Source organism: Meleagris gallopavo, chromosome 2, assembly GCF_905368555.1.
Source record: "Meleagris gallopavo chromosome 2, MGAL_WU_HG_1.1, whole genome shotgun sequence".
NCBI lineage: Eukaryota > Metazoa > Chordata > Aves > Galliformes > Phasianidae > Meleagris > Meleagris gallopavo.
In genome coordinates, this window is record NC_139405.1 from 40,766,411 (window position 1) to 40,790,719 (window position 24,309).

Sequence of the window (24,309 nt, forward strand, 5' to 3'; positions counted from 1 at the left end):
GTGCAGGTGGGCAAAGGATAGGTTTCAGGGCACTGTACCAGGGCTGCTCTGAATCATGCTGGTGAGTCAGTGCAGCTGGGAGGGCCGTGAAGTGTGACTGAGGATCCATGCAGCCTTCAGAAGAGCAGCTATTTGCACCATCTGAGGATTTACTTGCTCCAGAACAGTCTTTGTGTAGCTGGAATCCTGGTTCTGCAACATTTGATCTCCAAAAATTTGCCACAGGTTGACCTTAAGTGAGATCCACAGTCTTCCTATGAATCTATAGATTGTACACGCAGTACATTGAATGTTGACTCTGAATTAGAAGTTTATAGGATTAATTACGTCTCTGGGAGTGGATGAGCAGAATCCATCTATTTCCAAAATACCCAGGAAGAATAAAAACAAACGACTATTGCATTTAAAAACGAAAGAGTAGGAAACAATCCTGCACTTCCACACTCTAGGGTGGTAGATACTTTCTGGAAAGGCCAAACTGGAGGACATAAGGTATACAGCTGCTGAAACCAAAGCCCAAAGTTCTCAAACCGCTTGTTTTAACCAGCTTAAAACAAGCCATTCCACCCTGCTGTTTAAGCTATGTTTTCCACCACCTATTCTAACCCCTACTCTGGAAGCTACATTTTTCATCTATAATGTATCAGAATGCTCTTCTCTGTTCGTTCTTGCAACATCTCTGCATCTGTTCATTCTTAAAAGTTGAAACTACATTTCAGGGGGGATAAAGGAATTGGAGGGCAATATATACCATCTTATTACCCATGCAGCCCTCAGATGTCCTTTCCTCCTTCCTTGCTAGGTAACAGATAGAGGACAGTGCAGATCTGCAAAGGTGATATCTGCATTGCTTACTACATCTGGAAGACAGTTATCTATCAGCATCATGGGGACTATAAAGATAAAAAGACGGAAGAAGTCTGATGGATACACTGCAATTCCCAGGCCAACCTGCTTCAAACATCTGGAAATTTAGTAAGAGCAGATTTTCTTGTGGTATTTCTTCAAATCGGGCTGGAGTGCTGTCTGGAAATGGGAAAGTAATAAAGCTTATGCAAACATTCCAGTAATACAAAGAGAGGTTTGGTTCAACAGTGGTAATGAGAGGGACATGTATGTGGGCCCTTATTTTATTCAAGTTGTCTTGCCCTTTTTTTACCAATTGAGTGTCGATTGACATATGCTTATTTGTCCATTAAAAGTTGAAATAGAGATCACCTAATCTTTTTCATAGCAGCTGCCCTTTAAACAATAGATAATAATGACTTTTGTGTAACATTAGAATTAGATAACTCTGGGCTAGTTACATAGGCATGAAAAATACTGAATCTCTTTACCAGACAGCTAAGCCATTTAGTCTCTTAAATCTCTACAATACAGTCTCCTGCTGACTTCAAAGATCAATGACAATTATCTATTTACTCAGCAAAAAGAAGCTAACAATTCTTTTGGACACTGTGGATCTGGCTCTGGTATACTATACATTAATTTACTGTATGTAATAATAAGTCCGGTAACTGTTTTTGGTATGATCTTAAAGGCATACCACAGTGCACCAAAATATGATGTATCATGTTAACACTAAGCAGGGAATCTTTCCTGGTAGGATCCAGGCACATATGTTTTTCTTATAAATGACATCCTCTGTCAGTGGCCAGAGGACAGCACTTTAGTGAAGACTGTTCCTTCCCTTGGAATTCCTCAAACTTAATCAATTAAAAATGCAGGCCCTCTCTGGGCAAGTGTGGTTTATTGTCTGAGTTAAAGGTGTGATATTTATTGGCTTTGACATTTATGCTATTTCAAACCTTGGAGCAAACTACATTCTCATCATTAAAATATTTCAAAAGAGTGGTTATAAATCAAAGTAAATGACAGCTCAAAAATAGGCATAGATGAAATAGGTGTGTTGTTCTATCTTGGGCACAGCCCTTCATTATTTCCTTTCCACTGCAGCTTGCCAACTTGCTAATTTAATTACTTTCTTTTTCTTCTCTCCCCAAAGAGTAAAATCTTTCAAAAGAACAAGGTTTGTCAAAGGACCTGTCTCCAAAACTAACATAACTGAGTGGGTTTATTTTACAATGGGAAAGTGGCAGCTTAGCTGTGGGGCTTGTGGTGGAGCGGTGGGGGCCAAAGCAAAGACTTAGATGTTGACCTCCCAACTACACATACTTGCTGCTAGCTAAGTTAGCTAAGGTGTCTCCTCTCTTCCTCCTTAGACAGAGTCGATACTGATCTGTTTTAATACTTTATACATAAAAGGGCACATTGAAGCATAACGCTTCTTGAAAACAATGCTAATGTCCATTTTTTGTCAGTTCAGAAAAGAGGGAGTATGATTTCTTCTTTATGTGAATTGAATTAATGAGCTTTAGCCTATCCATACAAAGGCTAAACAAGATAAGGAAAGGCTAAAGAAGAAAACACCTAATACAAAAACAGTCAGCCTATTTTGTTCAGATGAGTCGTATTCACACTTCTGAGGTTTGAAAATCCATTTTCATTCAGTGTTGTTCAGTTTATTGCTCTTTAGCCTCTTCAGAAATGATTCTTTAAAACCACTAGATAGATAAATGCATATTCTCATGACGTTTAAGCCAGTCTGTATGCAGACACAGAAATTTTCCATTCTTCTGAGACTTGTGTTCAGAGAACAGTGAATTTGAAGGGCATTTTTCTTCAAAGCCTAGTGTAATAGCATCTTATTTATTATCAGCTCTCAAGAGGCAGCTATTGTTATTCTTAACAATGGAATATGGAAAAACACTTCTCCAGATAATTTTAAAATTACCTCATTGATAACATCTCCCCCAAAATATCCTGTTCACATTTCCATTTTTTCTTTATTGGATGGATGATTCAGAAAGTAGTTAGGACCTAAATGCTAACTTTAGAACATGTTTGCATAATTTAAACAGCCATTTTTGGGGAGGGAGGTGGGGAAGATGTTTGTTTGCACAGTTTTTGTTTGCACTGGAAATACGGGAAGTGGCATCCAGGGTAGGAAAAAATGGGCACACTTCAGAACAACTTTTACCTGCAAAAGCTGCTATCGGTGCCTGGAAGAAGAAATGTTTTGGAACACTTTAGAATTTTAGGATTAGATCTCTTAAGAGAGTCTAGGTCCACTGTGAATAGGGCTTCACAGGACTGCACATTTATCACAAACTCTAAGGCTCATTTGACACATTACGCCATGTTAAAAATCCTTTGTTACCCCTTTGCTTCCTCTCTTTTTTGAAAATCTGTTTCACGGTAGAAAAGACCAGGTTAGTCATTTCCAGTCTAATCAATAGCCTAACAAAATCACTGTGGCTTCATCAGGCTTAAGAGCAGTTAATTCCACATCTGTCTGCCAGGCTTTAGAGTTTTCCTCGAAATTTTTGCCCAATTCAGTTTGAAACTGCTAAGGCAACAGTACAATAATACACTCAAGAAAAACACCAAAATTCTTTCAGTCTTCATCACTGATGCAGCATGTGTTGAAGTAGAAAATAAGATTGTGCCTGGAGGTGACTAGAAAACACACTTTTCTTAAAAGGAATCAGGATCGTTCCAGTTAAAACTCAGTCCAAAAAAAATCTCTGCTTGCCTTTAGGAACCTCTATGTGATGTTGGATCAAGAAGCTACAAACAGTAGCTGCCAACCTGGCTGAAATTCCTAGAGCAATCTCCTGAGATCACTGCTCTGACAGGTCACATCCTCTGTCTGGCACCCCAATTCCCTATTTTCATTATGACTATCTTTTCCATTTTTTTCTTTGCTCTTTTCGCTGGAGCCAAAAGAAACAAGAGGGTAGTAAAGCATAATTTTAGCTGAATATGAGTTTTATCATTTTACCACTGCATTACACCACTTACCAAGTATTTAGGTTCTGTTCTGCTAGGAAAAAAACACATGTCAGGAATTAGAGGAAGGCTGTGCTAAGCTTTAGCACACAGACTATAAAGTGTACATGTGAATTACTATTCCTTCATTTTACGCAAATCCATATGACATTGTGACTTTCCCTCTTAGTGGAAAACATCACTTAATTTCAACTCTTTGTCCCTTTATTCAAACTAGACTGGAGGCAGTCACGCTGCAGAGACAGCTGCTTTTCTGCCCACACCAAAATTCTTGAGTTGCCACTATATATGAGATTGTGAAGGTGTTTACGCTGAAATATCCATTTATAAGACTGTTATGGGCAATCTATTCCACAGCAATCAATATAACTGGAATCACAATGCATGAAGAAGGATGATGTAGAAAAGGCTATGTGACTACTATTTGCTTCTTCCCCCTTCCCTCCCTGTCGGTGTGTTCCCACAAATTTCTTTGAGCTAGCAGAGGTATTTTTGGGATCTTTTAGTCATGCGCCAGTTTGAGAAGCCAAATTAGCCTGAAACTATCCCTGAAAAAACAGCAATGTACCTTCTCTCTTTTATGTCCCCAAAATCTTTTCTTCATGGGATCTGGAAAATCACCACCTTTAGGAAATGTGGCAGGAACACAAAGGGGTAAAGAGGAGACCAGGTTATCTGATGTCAGCTTGCTGTTAAGTCAGTGAAGTTATTCCAATAAAACTGTCACTTCTTAGGGATATTCAAACCACATCCAAGCCAGTTTTTGCAGGCTGATACAAAGAAATGGGCAGTGCCAAGATATGTTTCATCCCAAAGTACAGTTCTAAGGCAGGGCAGGTGATCTGTGCCCACTGACTGCAAGGAGAGCAGAAGACAGCTTTCCTCAGCTGCATCCCTCTGCACTGACACCATCCAAAGCCCATCAATAACATTATTGATTGCTACGAATAACCACAAGATAGCTCAGGAGAAGTAAGGAATTTAATAAAATTGACTTAACATCACTGATGGCCAGAGGTACTTTTGGAGTTGGCCCTGTACTTGACACTGCTGTGGAGAGAAAACCACAACTGGACTAACGACAATTGTCTGTTGGAGCAGTCTTATCCAGCTCTGGCCCTTCTTTTGCCACTATGCGGACAAAGCTGTCACTGAAGACTGTCTTGTCTCATACTGTACCATCTATAACAACTCTTTTGCTTGGTACACTAAGATGAATAGAAGAATGAGAAATAAAAGGCACCAAAAGGCAAATGAGCCAGTGCTCAGTTTAATCATCTCCACTAAGCTTCACAGGACACTGTACTGAAAAGGGTAACTTAATGGCAGGGTTTTTTCCAGCCATGGGGTGAAGCAAAAGCTGGAGCCTGGCATTCAGCAAACTGGTTCTTATAATTGCAGTCACAGAGACAGAAACACTGTGACTTCTCTTCTCCTTCTGCTGGAAAAATGGAAATCACTGTTTCAGAGCATGCAAGGGACATGAATCATTCCTGAATTGGTGTGGTTGACATGGCTGTGACTAAGTCTAAGTGGTCGGATGGAAACTTCAGAAGAAAAAAGACTTCATAATGTTCTATAGATTGTTGAGAGAAATTAATAGCACACAGTTTATCATTTGAAAGAAAAGATATCATTTTTTTGTCTTCTAGCACCCGACTAGATGGGAAAACAGGACAGATGGAGAGAAATAGAAGGTTCCCACACAGGCAATATAAGATAGCATTTCATGAAACAAATAGCAAAGCAAATGCAGAAAACTGGATGCTGTTCTGTCAGACAGTTGCTGCGTGAGAGACCACAGAATGAGACCACTACTGTGAACACCATGTGTTAGGAATCATTCTTGCCAATAATAACATGGCATCAAGCATGGCGAGCACCCACTCTTGCCATTAAAAAAAATAAAAGCAATAATAATAATAATAATAAAACAACCCAGTACAAACAAACAGCAAAGCATTATATAATTTGCAGCCATAAATAAGAGATGAAAAAGCATTTGTCACCCCTCAGTACCAAAACAATGAAAAAATTGATCCCAATCCAATGACCACTAGTAATTTGCCCAGGCCAGAAAAACTTACAAATATTTTTAAGAAAGGAGAGTTACAATTCCCATGCTTCACCAAGAGGAGCCCTTCACACAGAAGTCTGACTACAGCTCAAACAATGGCACACTCAGCTGCAAGGTGTTCATTGAATGTGAGAATTATCCAGAGTGAGACCACCATTCTGACAACACCATTCTGACAACAGTACCCCATTTAGAATTATTTTCTCATCTCATCACATAACTAAATATTGAATTTCACCTGCTATTGAAAATGTAAATATGTGAATCTGCTCTTTTGCAGTGCAAATCTTGAAAACAGACTGTTAAATATCTTGTCCAGTCCCTTAGCCCAGATCTTTCAAGAGTCTCAAAAATTACTGGTAAATCAGATGATGAAATATTTGAGATAGGTTGTAAAGAAACTCTGATTTCATAGTAGAGCATGAAAGAAAAAAGAAAGCCTGATTTTTGTACATATCCTTAGGGACAGGGTTTGATTCTGAAGACATGGGAGATTGCTCGTACCAGCCATACAAGAGGCTTAAGACTTAAGTCAGTAGCAGGGTGTAGATATTCTGGGTTTTAGCTGTAATTGTACTTAACAGACTTAAATCTGTCCTTATACTAGTAATGAAACAGTCTGGACTTGACACTTCGCATTTCTTCCCCCTACATATCTGCTCATCAGTCCAGATTCTTTAACATTGCCTGAAAAACTATCTTGACCAAAAATACTGCATTCCTGTAATGTTTCTGTCCCAAGTTAGAATCAGCAAAGCAATAATATGTACCAGGTGCATTGTCTTACTATCTAAGATAAAATAAGTAAAAGGATTATGGTTGAAAAACACCAATGTCCTGGATAGGCTTATTTGCCTCAAATGAAATATAGCATCTGGAAAAAACGAATAAGCAAGTGTAACGAATATGCATGCTTTTGGCAAGGAAAAATACATTTTATTTAAGGAAGAGGTCATGTGTGTTTAAAAGGAGCATCTAAGGTTACCTCTTCTGGAATTAGAGAATATTGCATGAGCCACATGAATGTTGTTCTGTGGAATATCTGACTGATTCCACTTAGGTGTTGTCAGGGCAGCACTGTTGGCTCTCACTAATTCAGGAGAAAGCAAATGTTAGTTATGCTTATATCTCTAGTATATCCTAAGCCAGAAAATATGCATTAAACATGAAACTCAAATGGACTCTCAGAAAAACATGTTTCTGTTAAAATCAAAGGAAAGTTAACCCGGTGAACTTGATCTAAATCTCTGACCAGTAAAATTTGGACTTTTACCAAAAGTGAGCTTCAAGGTCATGTTACAAATATTCAAGTTTTGAAACATATTATTCTTTCTTTGTGAAGAATCAGAGAAGATTTCTGTGGGCAAAATGCGCCCACTGAATTTGGACTGCTAAAGGAGCAAAACAAAAACTGTTTCGGAAAAAAGCACCTCCCTCCATGGGACCAGTGGGAGCTTGAGGCAATAAGGTGCTGCAGGGGAGGTCTCACATAGCACTGGCTGATGGAGAAACAAAGCACTCCCTGCACAACCAGTATCGTTTTTCACTGAACCTTCACATAAGGAGAGTCTCCCAGTATAATCAAATTGACTGAAAAGGGACTAGCTACTGACAGAAAGTGAGATCGAGGGACAGCATTATTCGTAGCCATCTGACTCCCAGCTCCACTAAATCCATGTTCGAAGTTTGGCTGGATACTTTTGTGGAATTAGAATTACAGATGATTCAATTGGTCTCAATTCTTCAGATCAAAACAATGTAGATGAATTATATTTGAATAATTCTGTCAAAATCAAAATTTGTTAACACAGTGACCATGTAAAAGATCTTCTGAATTATATTATTTTAAAATAAACCGTTCTTACAACAATGCACCAAAGAACTAAAGCTGCTACCTCAGTCTCTAATATCTCAGTTGCTTCCAAAAATAAAAAGAATTTAAATATAAGAACATGTGAATCTGGTAAAGACTTGGGAGATACCAGCAAATAAAGTGAAATTAGATACTTTTCACAAATTTTAAAAGTGTTCACACGGTGTCTTCTTAGTTTGCCAGCAGTAGAAGCTTCCTGAGGACAAACAGGACTTCACAAATGTCTTCACATTTTCAGTCTACACAGACTTCTCAGACACTGTTACCTTCACTGAAGATGGACTCTGGTAAAACTGATGTGCAATCAACTAACCATTGCCCACGTGAGACAGAGAAGGAGTCTCAGATCCATAAATGTCATTCACAGTGATCCTTTCGGCAGTAAAGACAAAGCAATATTTGGAAGATATCATATTTTATCCTAAGAAGTTCTACAGAGCTTGAATTTAAATTCACAATCCCTAAAGAGCAAGCAGTTTCAGGAAGACTGCAGAATTGTTTTCTCGACAATAAAGTGATCTTTAGGTATCATAATCTGACTCTAGTGATCATATACATGGATTTTAATTTGTGAGCAGATAGTGGAAAAGTGTCTTTCTGTTTTTGCAATTTGTTTGCTTCTGTAGAACATTGAAATAACAGAAATCCTACAGCAGACCACCACCCCATGTTGTGTTAATGTCCTGAGTAAAACAATAGGGGTTAATAAATGTTCCTAAAGCCAAGTACAAGTCAAGCAAGAGCCTTAAAACAGTGTCACTCTAGCAATTCTTTAACAACTTCTTGAACTGCAGTTTGTGCCTGCACCATACCTGTTGCTATTACTAATTCTACCTGTAGAATGCTTCTATTGGGAAACCTAGTATTTTCTCTGTATCTTTTACTCCCTTCTTTCACATAATTGTAAATCCCAAATCAGATTTTCTCTTATACCATGACTTTTATTTTTTAACTTGCCAGTATTAATTGCTAGAACAAAATTTGTTTTCCAGGCCAGAACAATATCTCTTCTCCATTTTCCATTTTCTCTCCTCCAGTCATGTGCGAGGGAACACATGTGAAATAAGCCCACAGTAACTCAGATCTTTGGGCTTCATTAAAACATAGTTTGACTTAAATTATAGGACTCACTCGTGAATAATCATGTTAAAAGTGGTCATAAAATCCTAAGAGAATCAAACTCATCATCCTTAGTTCCATGTTTTATTATTATTCAGAGCTCTCCAATAAATAAGGAAGTATAACTTCCTTCCACAAGGTGTTTTGACTTTTCTCTCCAAGATAATTTATGTGTTTGTCTATTATCTTCATCCTTATTTTACTTTGCAATTGCTGTATTGATATGGAAGCCACCACTTTCCATTCCTGCAACACAAAAATCTTTTAAAGTGGGGTTTATCCATTCTTATTTACTTTCTCTTTCAAATTCCAGTCTTTATGAGTTATTAGCATTTATCTATTTTATTATTTCCAAAGGTTCTTCCAACATCTCTGTAATTCCAGATAGTTCCTCACAGTCACTTCTTGTAAAAGAAGACTTCAGTGCGGGAATTTCTCTAAATACCTTCACTTTGAGTAAAAACAATCATCTAGTTATTTTTTCATGGACTTATCTTTTATGAATCTTCTTTTCATGTGTAAGTCATTTACCATCCCAATATTCTCTGGCAAGAACTCTTCTTCTGTAATGAGGCAGTATTAATCCTTTTTGTTTACCTTTAGCAAATTGTTCCTCAAAACTTTGGTTTTGATCAGATTAAGCAGAGTTTTGTATTTAACTTGACAAAGTATTTAGTTCTGTTTTTTTTTATTGTTTTTGGTTTTGGGTTTTTGATGTTGTTTGTTTGTTTGTTTGTTTTTCTATTTTCTCCATTCAGACATGGATTCAAAATTTTGGAGGATTTACTCTGCAGTGTAACTTTGACAGAACTTCTTAGTTGTAGTACAATATTTTCTTTCATTAAAAATTGCTGTTTACCTTGAGAATATCAAACCTCATATCACTTGCAAATATTTCATTTTTTTCTATTGCTCCTTCGAATTTTCTTTTAACAATCTTTCACATGTTTATTTTTATGTCCTTTCAGAAGTTGACGTTATTGTATTGATTTCTTTCTCTGCGCTGAAATAATTTATTTCCCCAAGGACATTTGATACTCACATGTTATGATTGCTGCTACAGAGAAGATCTTTATAAAAAAATCCTTTTGGAGGGTCTATCAGTGTCTCATTAATAATGCAAGTACTGACCAGTAGCTATGTTGTTGGCATCTCCTGTGATTTGATCATGGAATTTCTATCTGTGTACTGATAACTTCCTGGTTCTCACGTCTGGCACACAGTACCCAATTCAATTAATATGAATCTATCCATTCACTTGCTAGATCCTTCTACAATCTTAGATAAACAAAATGTATACTTGTTCACAGAAACTAGCTCTTTTACTGTACAGAATCATATGATAAACTACCATTTGTGTATTCTGTCACTGGAAAAGAATTAAGAACTCAGACAAGAGATGTGTGGAAAAAGTAATACATAATAAATGATAGATCATGTGGCTGCAGGAATGTATGCCAAAGTCTAAAGCTACTGTTAAGACTTATTTAATGACACATCTGTAGAATATAAAACAAAAAACCTACATGGAAAAGGCACTTCCAGTCTTCACTGTCTGAGACAGTGGGGGGGTTGGGGAAGGTGTTTATTGCTATTCATGGAAAATCATTACTAATTGACAAGCCAAAAAACATATCAATTTCTTCCAGAAAAACTCATTTTCAAACATGCTGATGTCTCTCTTCCATGACTTTGCTTATGAAATGTGATTTGGATGATCCTTTACTCACAGTGGGAAAATAACAACTGCTTGAGAAACTGCAAAGCTGCTGCAGCAGCAAAAGGGAACTTTAAAATGGCTGTGAGGAGATTAGCCTCTGTTTTATGTCTTTGTGCTGAATAGCTCAGAGATTTTTTTTTATATTTAATTGCTCTTTGAACAAACTGAATCACATTTACCTTAATATATTTGGTTAGACGCTTGCATCTGTTTTTTAAATACTTAGTGAACCTGATCTTTCCTTGTGTTTTGTCATGCTTGGAGCAACCTCTACTGGCTACTTAGCTTTGAAATGTGTCTCAACTGAAATGCATAATTCAATGTTATCCAATGTATTACTTCTCTGTATTGTCCTGTAGTGCCAAGATGCTCAATAAGTGAATTCTAAGCCAAAAAAGATCATCAAGCTGTTTGCAATTTTTTTTGCAAAGGATAGACAGAGGTTTTACTTCATTTTTACTTTAGTCTTCAGTACTGAGTAGTGATAAACACTGATAGAAGATATCACTTTTCAGGTATCATTTAAGTCTACCTTAAATCTGTGGAGTTAAAAATATATACAGGATACAGTTGTCCTAAGAGTACATGCATAGTAAAAGATTTTAATTTTTTAATTCATTACACATTTACTTACACATGGTAAAGAATTCAGCAAGACTGAGTTACTAAAATAAAGAGTATATTTAGAGAACATTTTGATATGCAAAGGATATGCAATGTACCCTGCAAATTTTGGCAAAATGAGAGGATTATTTTCCCTTTCCTACTCCTTACTCCATCCTCAGATTTAAATTATTTTTGAATCAATTTAAGTCAGCTGGAAAAAAAAAATATTATTGATGAAAAAAAGTAAATTCAATTTTATGTTTTAACTAATATTTAGACCATCAGAGATATTCTAACAACAGGGTAGACACTCGTTTCTCTTGGGTAATTAAGTGCATGTATATTGATATTAAAGGAAATAAGTGCCTTGAAATCAGACCTCACAATTTTCAAGTAGCAGTAAAAGTTTCCTACTTACTTTTGATTGAACTTAGGAGGGAATATTATCACCGTTTATACTGCTGAATCATCTGTACAATCAATGAAAGTTGAGGAAAAAGCCAAACAGAACTATTTCCTGATGAATATTCAAGCACCTTTTCAAAATTGAAAGCGCTTCAGAATGAATGCTAGATTTCACCATATGAAAATTAGTCTATGTTTGATCATTGTGCTTTGCTCAATTCATTACTCAGTGGGTAGGCATGTTAGTATGAGGACCTAGACATACAGATTCTGCTTGACCAAATATATATATATGTTTCTAAATCTTGAAGTTTAAATTTGTCTTCCTCTGAAAACTATTTTGAAGTAGAATTAAAAGTTGTGGCCATTTTTTGCTTGTAAAAATGATGACTTGTTGTCTAAGTCCTTGTCTATCATTTACAAATAAATAATTTTATATTGTGTATACACATTGTATATGGGCAAGTTTAGATACATTGTGATCACAGTAACCAACCATATTTTATAACCTAATATTCTTAAATAGAAACCTTGGTATCATCTTCTCCATTACAAGACTTGAATGCAATGGCCAGACTTGAATGCAAAGGCTGGAACTTCACATCATGATTGTAACTGGAATTCTGGGTTCTCTTCAGAGCTTCACAGTAACAGTACTTGATAGAGCAAATTCTCAGCTACAAAACGCTCTTTTTCAACATAGTCACTACGGTACATTTTCACCAGCAACAAACAAGAGATGCATACTGCACTCACAAAAATCTCCATAGCCATCCAGAACGTGGCTTGTCTTCCATATTGTTGTTGCCACTGCTGAAATGCACCACTCACTGCCTCACTGTGTTCACATCCGCTGTTTGCTCTCTAGAAACATTCAACAAGAACTGATGAATGTCAATGGGTGCCATCATTTCCACATGGAGGAATTCAGTGCCGCCGTTTGCTTCATAAGCACTTCCATGTCTGACATCCTTTTGTCAGATTACCCCTCTGCTGCCATCTGTCACATAGCTACAACACATAAAGGTATATTTGTGGGAACATTAAAACTCTGCTGCCATACCATCAGCATCCACTTCTGGTGTTTTGAGCCAACATAATAAAATAGGAGGCATTACTTTCAGAGCAGCTCTTGTAACTTACAAGTATTAGAAATAACAGAATATGAATAAGCTCATAAAAAAAAGAAAAGAAAAAAAAATGATTGTTTTACCACATGGTTTATGAAATAATTGGCCTAAGAATTTTTCCAAAATCAATTAAACACAAAAATCATCATAAAATATGAATGATCTGCAAACTCATCACTATAACAGAGATGTTAAAAAAAAAAAAAAAGAAATGAAAACTAACACAGGATAATAGACTGATGAATGACTGTGGTTTGGCTTGGATCTTTCCACTTTTGGCTGCCTCTTCAAAATCTAAATTGAGAAAAGAAGAAGAGGTTTCTCAAAGAAGGAAAGATTATCCTCCCTTGATACACTACTTTTGGTTGGTGAATATCTGTATCTCCATGCACTATAAGAAAAATAGTCTTTATGTCAAACATTATTCATAGATACTGAAAATTCATTCAACAGCCCATGGGAAATGAGGCATGCAGTAACAGACATAAAGGATCATGACATCACCTTAAGGATCATCAGTGTTGGCACTGGCTGGAAAAGAAATTAGAGTTTGAGAGAAGATAAAGGCCAGTCACCAACATGAGAACAGCCCTTTGTGGTACCTCACTGGATTTCAGAATATCTTAGCCTTGCAACTAGCTCTGTGAAGACTACATGCAGTTCTGCTGTCCTTAGAAAACGGGAAAAAACATCCTATAGAAAGACACATTTTTTTCTCTTTCTACTTATTGCTTAGGGTATAGTATTTCTAAGCACTTTAACTGTAAAAAAAAAAAAAAAAGATAATAAAATTATAAAAACATTTTAAAGACTAGAAAAAAACTCACTTGAATACAAAAAAAGATATTCCATCTCTGATAAGAAATTTCCAGTAAGTTGTCATATTCTCTTTTTCCTCCCACCACCCCATGTCAGACAGATATTAAGCTTTCATTCAAAAGGCTATTTTTCTGAAAAATGAGGTCATGTCTTGTGATGTATTTATGTGCAGCCCTACTTACTGCACATGGGCATGTGATTTCTAGATACAGGTCATGTAAAGCGATGAGAAAAAAAAACAAATCAGTTTTACATAGAAGAAATTGAGCTGCTTTTCTTGTTGGCAAGTGCTCTTCCACTATTGTCACCAAGATGAAATTAACAGCTTATCAACGAAATCTGGGATAGAAAGGAAAGAAAGTCAGTTCACTCCCTAAAAAGAGAGATAAAATGGGACCCCATTAGGATGCCTAAGAACTCACAACTGCAGCCTGACTGTAATAAAAAACAATACGTAAAAAATGATGGAAAAGGAAACAAATGCAAGACTTAGCAAGGAACTGAATTCAGCTCTAATAAATCTTATTTAAAACATACACCCATTGAAAATCATCAGTTTAGAGAATTTAAATAGGCATTACTTTTATTTGCTTTACACTTTACTGTGTAAAGGCATCTGATTAGCTCAGCTGATCTACATCTAATTCACCAGCTTCTTGCATAAGCTTAACTGAGGTAATTATCAGTATGGAGGGTAGGAACCAGTAAATGGAGTATCCCGCTAATGTGAACTAGATAACTGCAGCCATAAAGTGGGAGAAAGAGATGCTCAGCTGTAGAACTGGAAATGGCTGTTTAGAGACTTTCTTTAGTCTTGTGAACTATTTACTGGCTGTTAAATCCCTCACTAGGATTTTTTAGAGGGTGAGTCTGCTGCCACAAAAGGTTTATAATGGCTATTCTGATGAAAAAACATAGTGTTGGAATGCTTATCTGCTGCTTGTTTACTGGACAGCAAACCTCCTTACAATAGAACTGGTGTTTTTTTTCAGAAGGGAAAATGGCTGGCTGCTTGAAGTACAAAGGTATGGTGCTTGATGTCTGACGTTTTAATCAACTGTTTTTGTTAAAGCCTGAGAATAATGTCACATCCAATTAAAAAAAACAGTCAAATAAGGGGAGGTACTCTTGTAAGGGAACTTCTGCTGTCTAATAAGCCTCTGAAATACACATAGGTGGACTTGAAAATTTTCTACTAGAAATGTGAAGTGGAAAACAGTATTTACTGAAAGGATGGGATGCTCTCCCAGAATGTATGCTGGTGCGTATGCAACAGTCAGGGAGATAAAAATAAATTGAAGCTGTTCTGTGGGTAATGTTTCTGACAAAAAATAAATTAAATATTAAAAGCCAATTTAAATTTAATGAGTAATGAAGTTCTTAAGAGTTCCTCTTAATCAGTGATTGGTTTTAGTTAGATTCTCAGCTGAATCTTGTCCTAAAGTTAGCCACAGATGTATCCTCATGAACATTTGTTTTTGGTTGCCTTCTAAATCAAAGGAAAGAAGAAAACAAGCTGCACAGGTAACTTTGTCTTGAACTCCGGAGACAGCCTAGGCTTGGCAATGTTGCCTTTAGACATCATAGTAGTTGTAGTGTAATAACTCTATTTTCGCATTCTAGAAACTTATGTTTTTCTGGGACTTGATTGAAACACAGCATGAACTGTTAAAGTCATCTACACTCACAAGAGTGACTGGTAAGCAAGAGTCCTCCTTTCATTGTTATTAGACTGCACTCTATTTGGAAATAGGATAGAAATTTATATGAGAAATAAGAATAAATAGAGGAAAGAGAAAAACTGTGTTACTGTTTGTAATAAATCCTTCCTCAGCTATCCACAACATGCTGTGAACAATACACAAGAGGAAAAATTAGCATGTTTTCTTAGAAGGGATCTAAGCAACCCACACAAGCTCAATGAAGAGGGAGAGACATGCTCAAAAGGTTAGAACAGGACTCAGATTTTCTAACAAGTACCAATGACTCCTAAAATAAATTGTTAGAATGTGCCCAGAACTTAACTTCTTCCAGACATTCAAAGGAATTCTGTCTGAAATCACTAACTTGAGAGAGAGAATAGGATTCTCTTAACAACTGCTAAGCTGATTTTCGACTGTTATGTGATATCTCTACAATTGAATTTGATCTCAAATGCAGAGCAAAGCAACCCGTTATCTGTGGTGGAATTCCTTGAATCTCAATAGCTAGAAAGAAAAAATGCTGCTGTTTTCAGAGCCAGTTTCACTTTGTAAGATAGAAATGGGGTGAAATTAGGATAGAGCTGCTGTAGTTGAGTGGCATAGCAGAAAATAAAGTTGGTATGCTTTCTGAAGTGTTATTCTAATACCAATAAATTTGTTACAACCTAGCTGACAAATGGTAAAATAGTGTTTTCTACTTTAGCTTTGACTAGACTGCTGGTACTTTTTACTTTTTTTTTTTTTTTTTTAACTGGTCTCTTTTTACTTCCATTTACTTATTCAGTACAAAGGGAATAGGTTTCAAGCCATAGCTGGGTGGTTATTAATAGAAAATGCATAAATTTGTGCAAATAGCACCAGAGATAATAAGAGGTGTGATATTTCCTTTCCTTCTAAACTATATTTCATAAGTATGATTTCTTCTTAAGTCTTGAAGAAGACAACTGCAATGCACGTGTGGTTTAGGTCCATTGCCCCTGTGAAACCCTTGAAGTAAAGCTTATAGAAATTGGTTCTCAGAGGAGATGAAATCAGCATGTTTTTGAACATCTTTCCTTCTTGCTATTCAGCCTCCTGTTTAGGAAATTTTGCTGGATGTGGAAAAAAACATCTTTTATTATTGGCTGGAAGTGTTATCTAGTGCACTGAGGAAAATGGTTGCCTGACTGCATTAAATCTAGGTTGTCTTCCAAGTGTGAGGATTAGTTGCCTTTCTAATGGCATTGTGGGGGAGGAAACTATTCTTGGGCTTCCTTCTGAATACATATCCAACAGCCCCTTAAAAAAACTAAAAAAACTAAAAAAACAAAAAAAAAAAAAAAAGCTTAAGACAAAAGCCAGTAAATCGAATGACAGTGAATTCTATAAATAACTTTTGCTGAAGAGTTATCTGAAAGACACTAGTTACTTCTGTTGAATTGTTCTGCTATCACATTACTTTTTATTTTTGCTTAATAGTAAAAGGTAGATCAGGATGCACAAATAGATTGCTATGCACTGTTCTTTTTTCATTTTTTCTTTTTTTTTTCATTATAATTTTCTTGACAGGTATGTTTTAGGACTGCTTCTAATTAGATGCAAGCTAGACAAGTATTGTATAACTTTTGTGGAACAAACAATTTCATTTGTGAATTATTCCTCAAGATTTGAGTGTTTTCTATTTCCAAATGCTACAATTTACTTAGTAAATAAAAGATATGCTCTGTGAAGAAAGAAATGTATAGCTTGCTTTAAAAATTATCAAAGATAAGTTATGCATGGAAAAAGAAAAAAAAAATACATAAAACTTAGGCACTAAATATCGTTTAAATATCACTACAAAATATAAGTTTATATAAGGCACTCTGCATCAAATGACCCAAGGAATAACATTTTTTGTCAATAATAGAATTACAGTCCCACGGTCCAAAATGAAGGATATTTGCATTTTAACAGTCTTAAGGGAAGCATAATTCTTTAGTCACTTAATTTTTTTCCATCAGCTAATGGTAGATGCTGTTCCTTATTCACATCATTCCAAAGTATTTTCCAAAATAATTGAGTAAATAAAATTAAGTAATGAAACTTTAACAGGTTTCTGTGAACAAGCCAGTTTTCCATAGTCTGCTGTTTTCTATTAGTAAATATTTTTGACTATCTATCTTCATAACTGTTTAGAGAAGGGAACCATATAATTCTTATCATTCACTATGATCGGAAGATCAACATGAAGCAAAAAGTAAATTGTTTGATTGAAGACTGAATATCAGAATAGAATTAGCTTGTCAAGTATATAAAAGCTAATAAAATATTTGGAGTGGGCAGGGATGTTTGAAAGAGCTGCTAAGGCTTAATATCACAGAATCACAGAATTGTAGGGGTTGGAAGGGACTTCTAGAGATCACCGAGACCAACCCCCTGCCAAAGCAGGTTCCCTACACCAGGTCGCACAGGTAGGCGTCCAGGTGAGACTTGAATATCTCCAGAGAAGGAGACTCCTCAACCCCCCTGGGCAGCCTGTTCCAGTGCTCCGTCACCCTCACTGTGAAGAAGTTCTTACACACATTCGTGCGAAACTTCCTATGCTGCAGCTTATGTTTGTTTCCCCTCGTCCTGTCTCCATGTACCACTGAAAAGAGACTGGCCTCACCACTATGGCCACCACACCTCAGATATTTGTAGACCTGGATCAGTCCCTTTTCAGTCATCTTTTCTCAAGGCTAAACAGACCCAGTTCACTTAGCCTTTCTTCATAGGGGAGATGCTCCAGGCCCTTCACCATCTTTGTGGCCCTCTGCTGGACTCTTTCCAAGAGATCCCTGTCTTTTTTGTACTGGGGAGCCCAGAACTGGACACAGTACTCCAGATGAGGCCTTACCAGGGCAGAGTAGAGAGGGAAGATCACCTCCCTTGACCTGCTGGACACGCACTTCTTAATGCACCCCAGAATGCCATTGGCCTTTTTGGCCACAAGGGCACACTGCTGGCTCATGGCCAACCTGTCGTCTACCAGGACGCCCAGGTCCCTCTCTGCAGAGCTCCTCTCCAGCAGCTCATCCCCCAGCCTGTATTGGTGCATGCAATTATTCCTCCCTAGGTGTGAGACCCTACACTTGCTTTTGTTGAACCTCATCTGGTTTCTTACTGCCCAGCTCTCCAGCCTGTCCAGGTCTCGCTGAATGGCAGCACAGCCTTCAGGCGTGTCAGCCAATCCTCCCAACTTCGTATCATCAGCAAACTTGCTGAGGGTGGCCACTATCCTCTCATCAAGGTCATTGATGAAGATGTTGAACAAGACCGGACCCAGCACAGACCCCTGGGGGACACCACTGGTTACAGGTCTCCAGCCAGACTCTGCACCACCAACGACGACCCTCTGCACTCTGCCAGTCAGCCAGTTCTCAACCCACCTCACCGTCCACTCGTCTATCCCACACTTCCTCAGCTTTGTTAAAAGGATGTCATGGGAGACAGTATCAAAGGCCTTTCTAAAATCAAGGTAGACTACATCTACCGCTCTTCCCCCATCCACCCAGCATGTGACAGCATCATAGAAGGCCACCAGGTTGGTCGAACACGACCTCCCTTTGGTGAACCCATGCTGACTACTCCTGATAACCTTCTTTTCTCCCAGTTGTCTGGAGATGGTATCCAGCACAAGCTGTTCCGTCACCTTTCCAGGGACAGAGGTGAGGCTGACAGGCCTATAATTACCTGGATCTTCCTTCTTGCCCTTTTTGAAGACCGGAGTGACGTTGGCTATCCTCCAGTCTTCAGGGACCTCCCCTGTTGTCCAAGACCTCTCAAAAATGATGGAGAGCGATTCGGCAATGACCTCTGCCAGCTCCCTCAGCACACGTGGATGCACCCCATCAGGTCCCATGGACTTGTGGACCTTAGTACTTCCTAGGCGCTCACGCACGTCCTCTTTCCTGACTAAAGGGAAGTCTCTCATTCCCCAGACCCTCTCCCTAACCTCCAGGGTGTGGGAAACCTGAGGGAGAGCCTTTTCACTGAAGACGGAAGTAAAGAAGGCATCCAGTACCTCTGCCTTCTCAGCATCCCCCATTACCAGAACCCCCCCCTCACTTAGTAAGGGGCCCACATTCTCCCTAGTTTTCCTTTTGCTGTTAACATACTTGAAGAAGCCTTTTTTATTATCCTTTATCACTTTAGCCAGATTCAATTCCAGTCAGGCTTTAGCCTTCCTCTTGCATCCCTGCAGGCCCTGACTACATTCCTATATTCTTCCCAAGTGGTCAGACCCTTTTTCCACATTTCATGGACCTTCTTCTTTCCTTTGAGCTTGCGCATGAGCTCCTTGCTCATCCACACAGGTCACCTGCCACCTTTTCCCGATTTCTTGCTCACAGGGACGCACCGATCCTGAGCTTGGAAGAAGAGCTGTTTAAATGCTGACCAGCTCTCAAAGGCTCCCTTACCTTCTAACACCCGAGCCCACGGGATAGCTCCAAGTAGGTCCCGGAAGATATCGAAGTTGGCTCTCCTAAAGTCCAGGGTAGCAATCCTACTTATTGCTTTGCTTCTTCCACTCAGGATCTTGAACTCCACCATCTCATGATCACTACAACCCAAACTGCCCCCAACCTTTACTTCCTTAACAAGTCCATCCCTGTTGGTGAGAATAAGGTCCAGCAACACCCCTCCCCGTGTTGGTTCCTCCACCACCTGCTTCAGAAAGTTGTCTTCAAAGCACTGCAAGAACCGTCTGGATTGTGCGTGCCTGGCCATGTTGGTCGTCCAGCAAATATCTGGATAATTGAAGTCCCCCATAAGCACCAGTGCCTGGGAATGTGACGCTACATACAGTTGCTTATGGAAGGCCTCATCAGCCTCCTCATCCTGATCAGGGGGCCTGTAGTACACACCCACAACAAGGTCACCCTTACCAGCCTGCCCCTTGATTCTCACCCTGTCTTGCTCCGATTTATAGGAGGGAGATGAGGTTCTTTTAATATTATATACCCGGCGTGAGATTAAGAAACAACGGTTCAAATGTTGGTCCAACCAGTTTATTATAATCCTAATCAGGGAGACGGGGAAGGGAAGGAGGGCGATAGAAAAGAGAGGAAAGAAGCAAGAATTGTATAAAGTGGGGATAGTCACCACCAGGATCCAGCAGCGATCCCGTTGCACGACGTTTCGATGGTCCGAGGTAGAAGCAGCAGGGGGGGAGAGAGAAGCAGCGTGGTCGGCCTTGGGCAGCAAGCAGGTGGCAGAAGGAAGTCGCGGAGCCGATCCAGGAGGAAGCAGCAGGACTCAGGTAGCAGGCCCAGGGGGGTCCGTCAGCACGCAGGAATTCCGTGGTGAGGGATCTGATGGCAGACACCTACCCTCATGGTTTTCGGTTCCTCCTTTTATCCTCCTTTTTCTCCTGCCTATGTGACATCCCTGGGCGCTTGAGCAAGAGTCATATGCTATCCCCCGAGATGGCCATCATCCTGAGATAAGTCCACACAAAAGACCGCTTCACAGCTATTTAGCTGCAGCTTATCTTCCTCTCCTTGCCCCTGGCCTTGTCCATCAAAGTTCTCCAGACAAAGGATTTCACCACCTTTGCCCAGGACTTGCCTGGACTTGTTCATCTATGTCCTTCAGACAAAGGATTTCACCGCCTTTGCCCAGGACTTGCCTGGACTTGTATAAGTCCATCTGTGTCCCCAGCAAGCTTTGAGACACTGATGTTAGCAGAATAATATCTTACACACCCATAAGCTCTCCACTGCTACATCACTCTCCCCCAAGTGAAGTTCAATACATTCTAGAATATGATGATCTTGTATCCACATCTAATTTTAATTAAGCTACCTGCAAAAGCATTCATACTAATTCTGATTTAAAAAAAAAAAATAAAAAAAAATTGTGAAGTCTCTCTGAACTGACTTTGGAAAAGTTTGTATGCCTTTAATTAAAAACTAGCCCTGTCATGATTTAGAAATCTTGGGAACTGCCTCAACTCAGCCTCTAGCAATCTTAGAGAGTCCAGTAATTTGCTGTTAAATGTGTTTACTTGAAATGCTGACAGATACTTGAATTTAAGGACTACCTCCAGATATTGGAGTGGCTACAGAAGCCCGTAAGTACTCTGATCTATCTCCCTCAGTATAAAAGATTCTTACAAGCACATCTTTTCCAAAGGAACAAGTTGAGCTCTTTTAAGGGTTTTATGATGACAGTCATAGGGGTAGGATCTGGATTTATTCCATGTATTGGGATGGTATTGGAAGACAGCTACATCGCTCACCTGCTTTCTCATGAACAGTGCAGGTCCCATCACCCTGAAATTCCACTCCTACACCCCTATACAGGGAAGCACACTTATCTGACTCTGCAAGCAGCCTTCCTACACTAGCAGAATGGGCAATATTTACCTACCTGTGAGGGGCACTAGTATTATCGCTGAAGCAGAAAAACAGTTTTGCTCCAGTTCACTGTGGGAAAACAGGATGCCAGGACCAACCAGATGGAAGTGGCAGGTAGCTTTTAAGGCCGGTAGTGACCGGGGTGAAGAATGTATGGATTATCTTTTAGCTGCAGCAAGTTGTGAGCTCAACTCATGCTGTTAGCCCATGGCCTTGCTCAACGTGGTGTAACCTTTCTTCTGTTCCCCTCAAACTTCTGCTCAGCATCACTTGGAAAATTTGCTCCTGTGGATGAAATCTGAAGAAAGATCTTTTCTCCCAATTCCCCAAGCAATCTATTTGGCTTACAGCTTCATTTTTCACATCTTGACTGATCTAAAGATGAGGCCAACAATTTTTGTTTCTGCTTTGTATGAACACATGCACATAGAAATCCATTAATGAGGTTATGGGGACAGAGTAACTCAGATGCTGAAATGATTTACCTATATGCCATTTTGTGTATAGGATAGAAATAAAATATGCTATGCCTTCAGAGAGGCAGAGCAAAATAATTCCCATAACTTTCGAAAGAGATTTCTACAATCGATTGTAGTATTTTCTGAAAATGTATTTTATGTCCAGAAAGAGTTATAATCTTAGAACACAGAATATCCCAAGTTGGAATGCACCTGTAAGGACCATCAAGCCCAACTCCTTGCTCCACACAGGACCACCCAAAAAACAAAACATATGAGTGAGAGTGTTGTCCAAACACTCCTTGAACTCTTGAGCTTGGGCTGTACTCACTGCATTCTGGTGCAGAGCCTGTTCCTAACCCCCAGCTGCCCCTCCCTTGATGCAGCCCCAGGCCATTCCTGCAGGCCTTCTTGCTGTCACCGGAGCAGAGCTCAGCGCTGCTCCTCCTCTCCCTGTGAGGTGCTGCATCTGCCATGAAGCCTCCCCTCAGCTCCTCTGCTCTGGGCTGAACAACGAGGAATCATACTGGGTCCCATGGACTTGCAGGCATCCAGGTGGAGCAGCAAATCCCGTGCAAGTTCAGGGTTGGCTGGGAGTTCATTTTCATCACATTATTCAGATCCCCCCTCCTCTACGTCCAAGTCTTGGTTCATTTTCTTTGCGGAATGCATTACAAGGATGAAAGCATAACCTTCAAAGGCTGAAGAAAATTTCAGATTGCTTTTGTTTTATGTGCAAAATAATGTTAGAAAAAAATGGGGAAAGAATGGAACACTTCAGTATTCAGAATGGAAACAGGATTTAAAATATATTTACATATATTATTTATTTTTTAGAACAAAACAAGGAGCAGAATCTTACTACTAACTCTGTCAATGAATTAGTTTACATCAAATAAAACCACTACATTGTACTGTGAAAGCCTGACAGTGACTTCTAAATGGCAACTAGTTTTGCTAAAGAACATTCTCAAGTGTGAGAAAGTCTAATGCTTGTTTAATCTAACATTGAAATTATTCTTTTTGACTGAAAAAGACTGATTTTTCTTTGCGGTTCCAACAGATATAGGATGGCCAAGTGACTTCAGTTTTGTTAGGTCTTTGGAATTTCTCTTTGGCCTTCCTGATAAAGGGGAAACCTGAATTTTTTGCCTGTAGTTCTGAGTTCATAAAAAGCCATATCTCAACTCTGAAGCTGCAGCATAATAGTGAAAACTAAGTATTTTTTCAGCATTACATGTAGGACTAATAAATGCTGGACTAGTTTTTTGTAAGATGACACTCCTCCCTTTTTTTTTTTTTTAATATTAATGCTCTCCTAGTGCCATTGGCTTTGCAAGTCCCATCTCTTTTGACTCGTCCTTTTCTAGATGTAACTGTTTGGTTGCTCTATTTGACCACCTTAAACTGCTCTTCAGGACCCCTGCTGCTACTTCTGCTTTTCGAACAAAATAACTCTCATAAGCATTCCCTAGTTTTTTTCCAGTCAAAATGATCCAGAGCTGCTGAAGCTATTTCCATATGTCCTTGCCAGCTGGCTTCTTCAAACAGTTGGCTACTTCAAATTAGAAGTAGAGAAGGGAGTCGTCACTTTTGATGTTTGATTGGCAGATCTGCAGGCATGGTGATCTTGGTTGATGCTGTGCAGCTGATGTTGGACCAGTAACAATAACATCTTCAGCCAGCACAGCTGGAGCAGGAAGAGCGTGTATCCAGTACAGCAGTGGATGAAACAAAATAAGGAGATTTTGTAGTTAAATGTATTTTATTTTATTTTTTTTTAATTTATGCTGTGAAAGCTGAGGGAAGAGCATGATTTGAGCTACATATCTGAACAATGGTCCAGTCTCTTTAGTTGGATGAGTAATGGTGAAAAAATGTTTTTCTAATGCTTGAAAATCTTGGTGAGTAAATTATCAACATGTCAGTCTGGGAGTTCAGAACAGAAGTGGTGATACTTCCTTGTAACTCACGAAGTTGCAGAGTTTTCATAAACTTGGTGTCTCCTTGGCAAACTGAGCTATCTACCTGCTAATGGAAAAAACATTACCTTTACAGTGTCTGTGGAGATATTTAGTTTCTCTGCAAAATAAGTGCTTTCCCTCAGATGCTGGTAGAAAAGTTTAAAGAGAAAAGGACACTTAAGGGAGACTGAAGTCCTGCTAAAGCATTTCATCCACTTCGT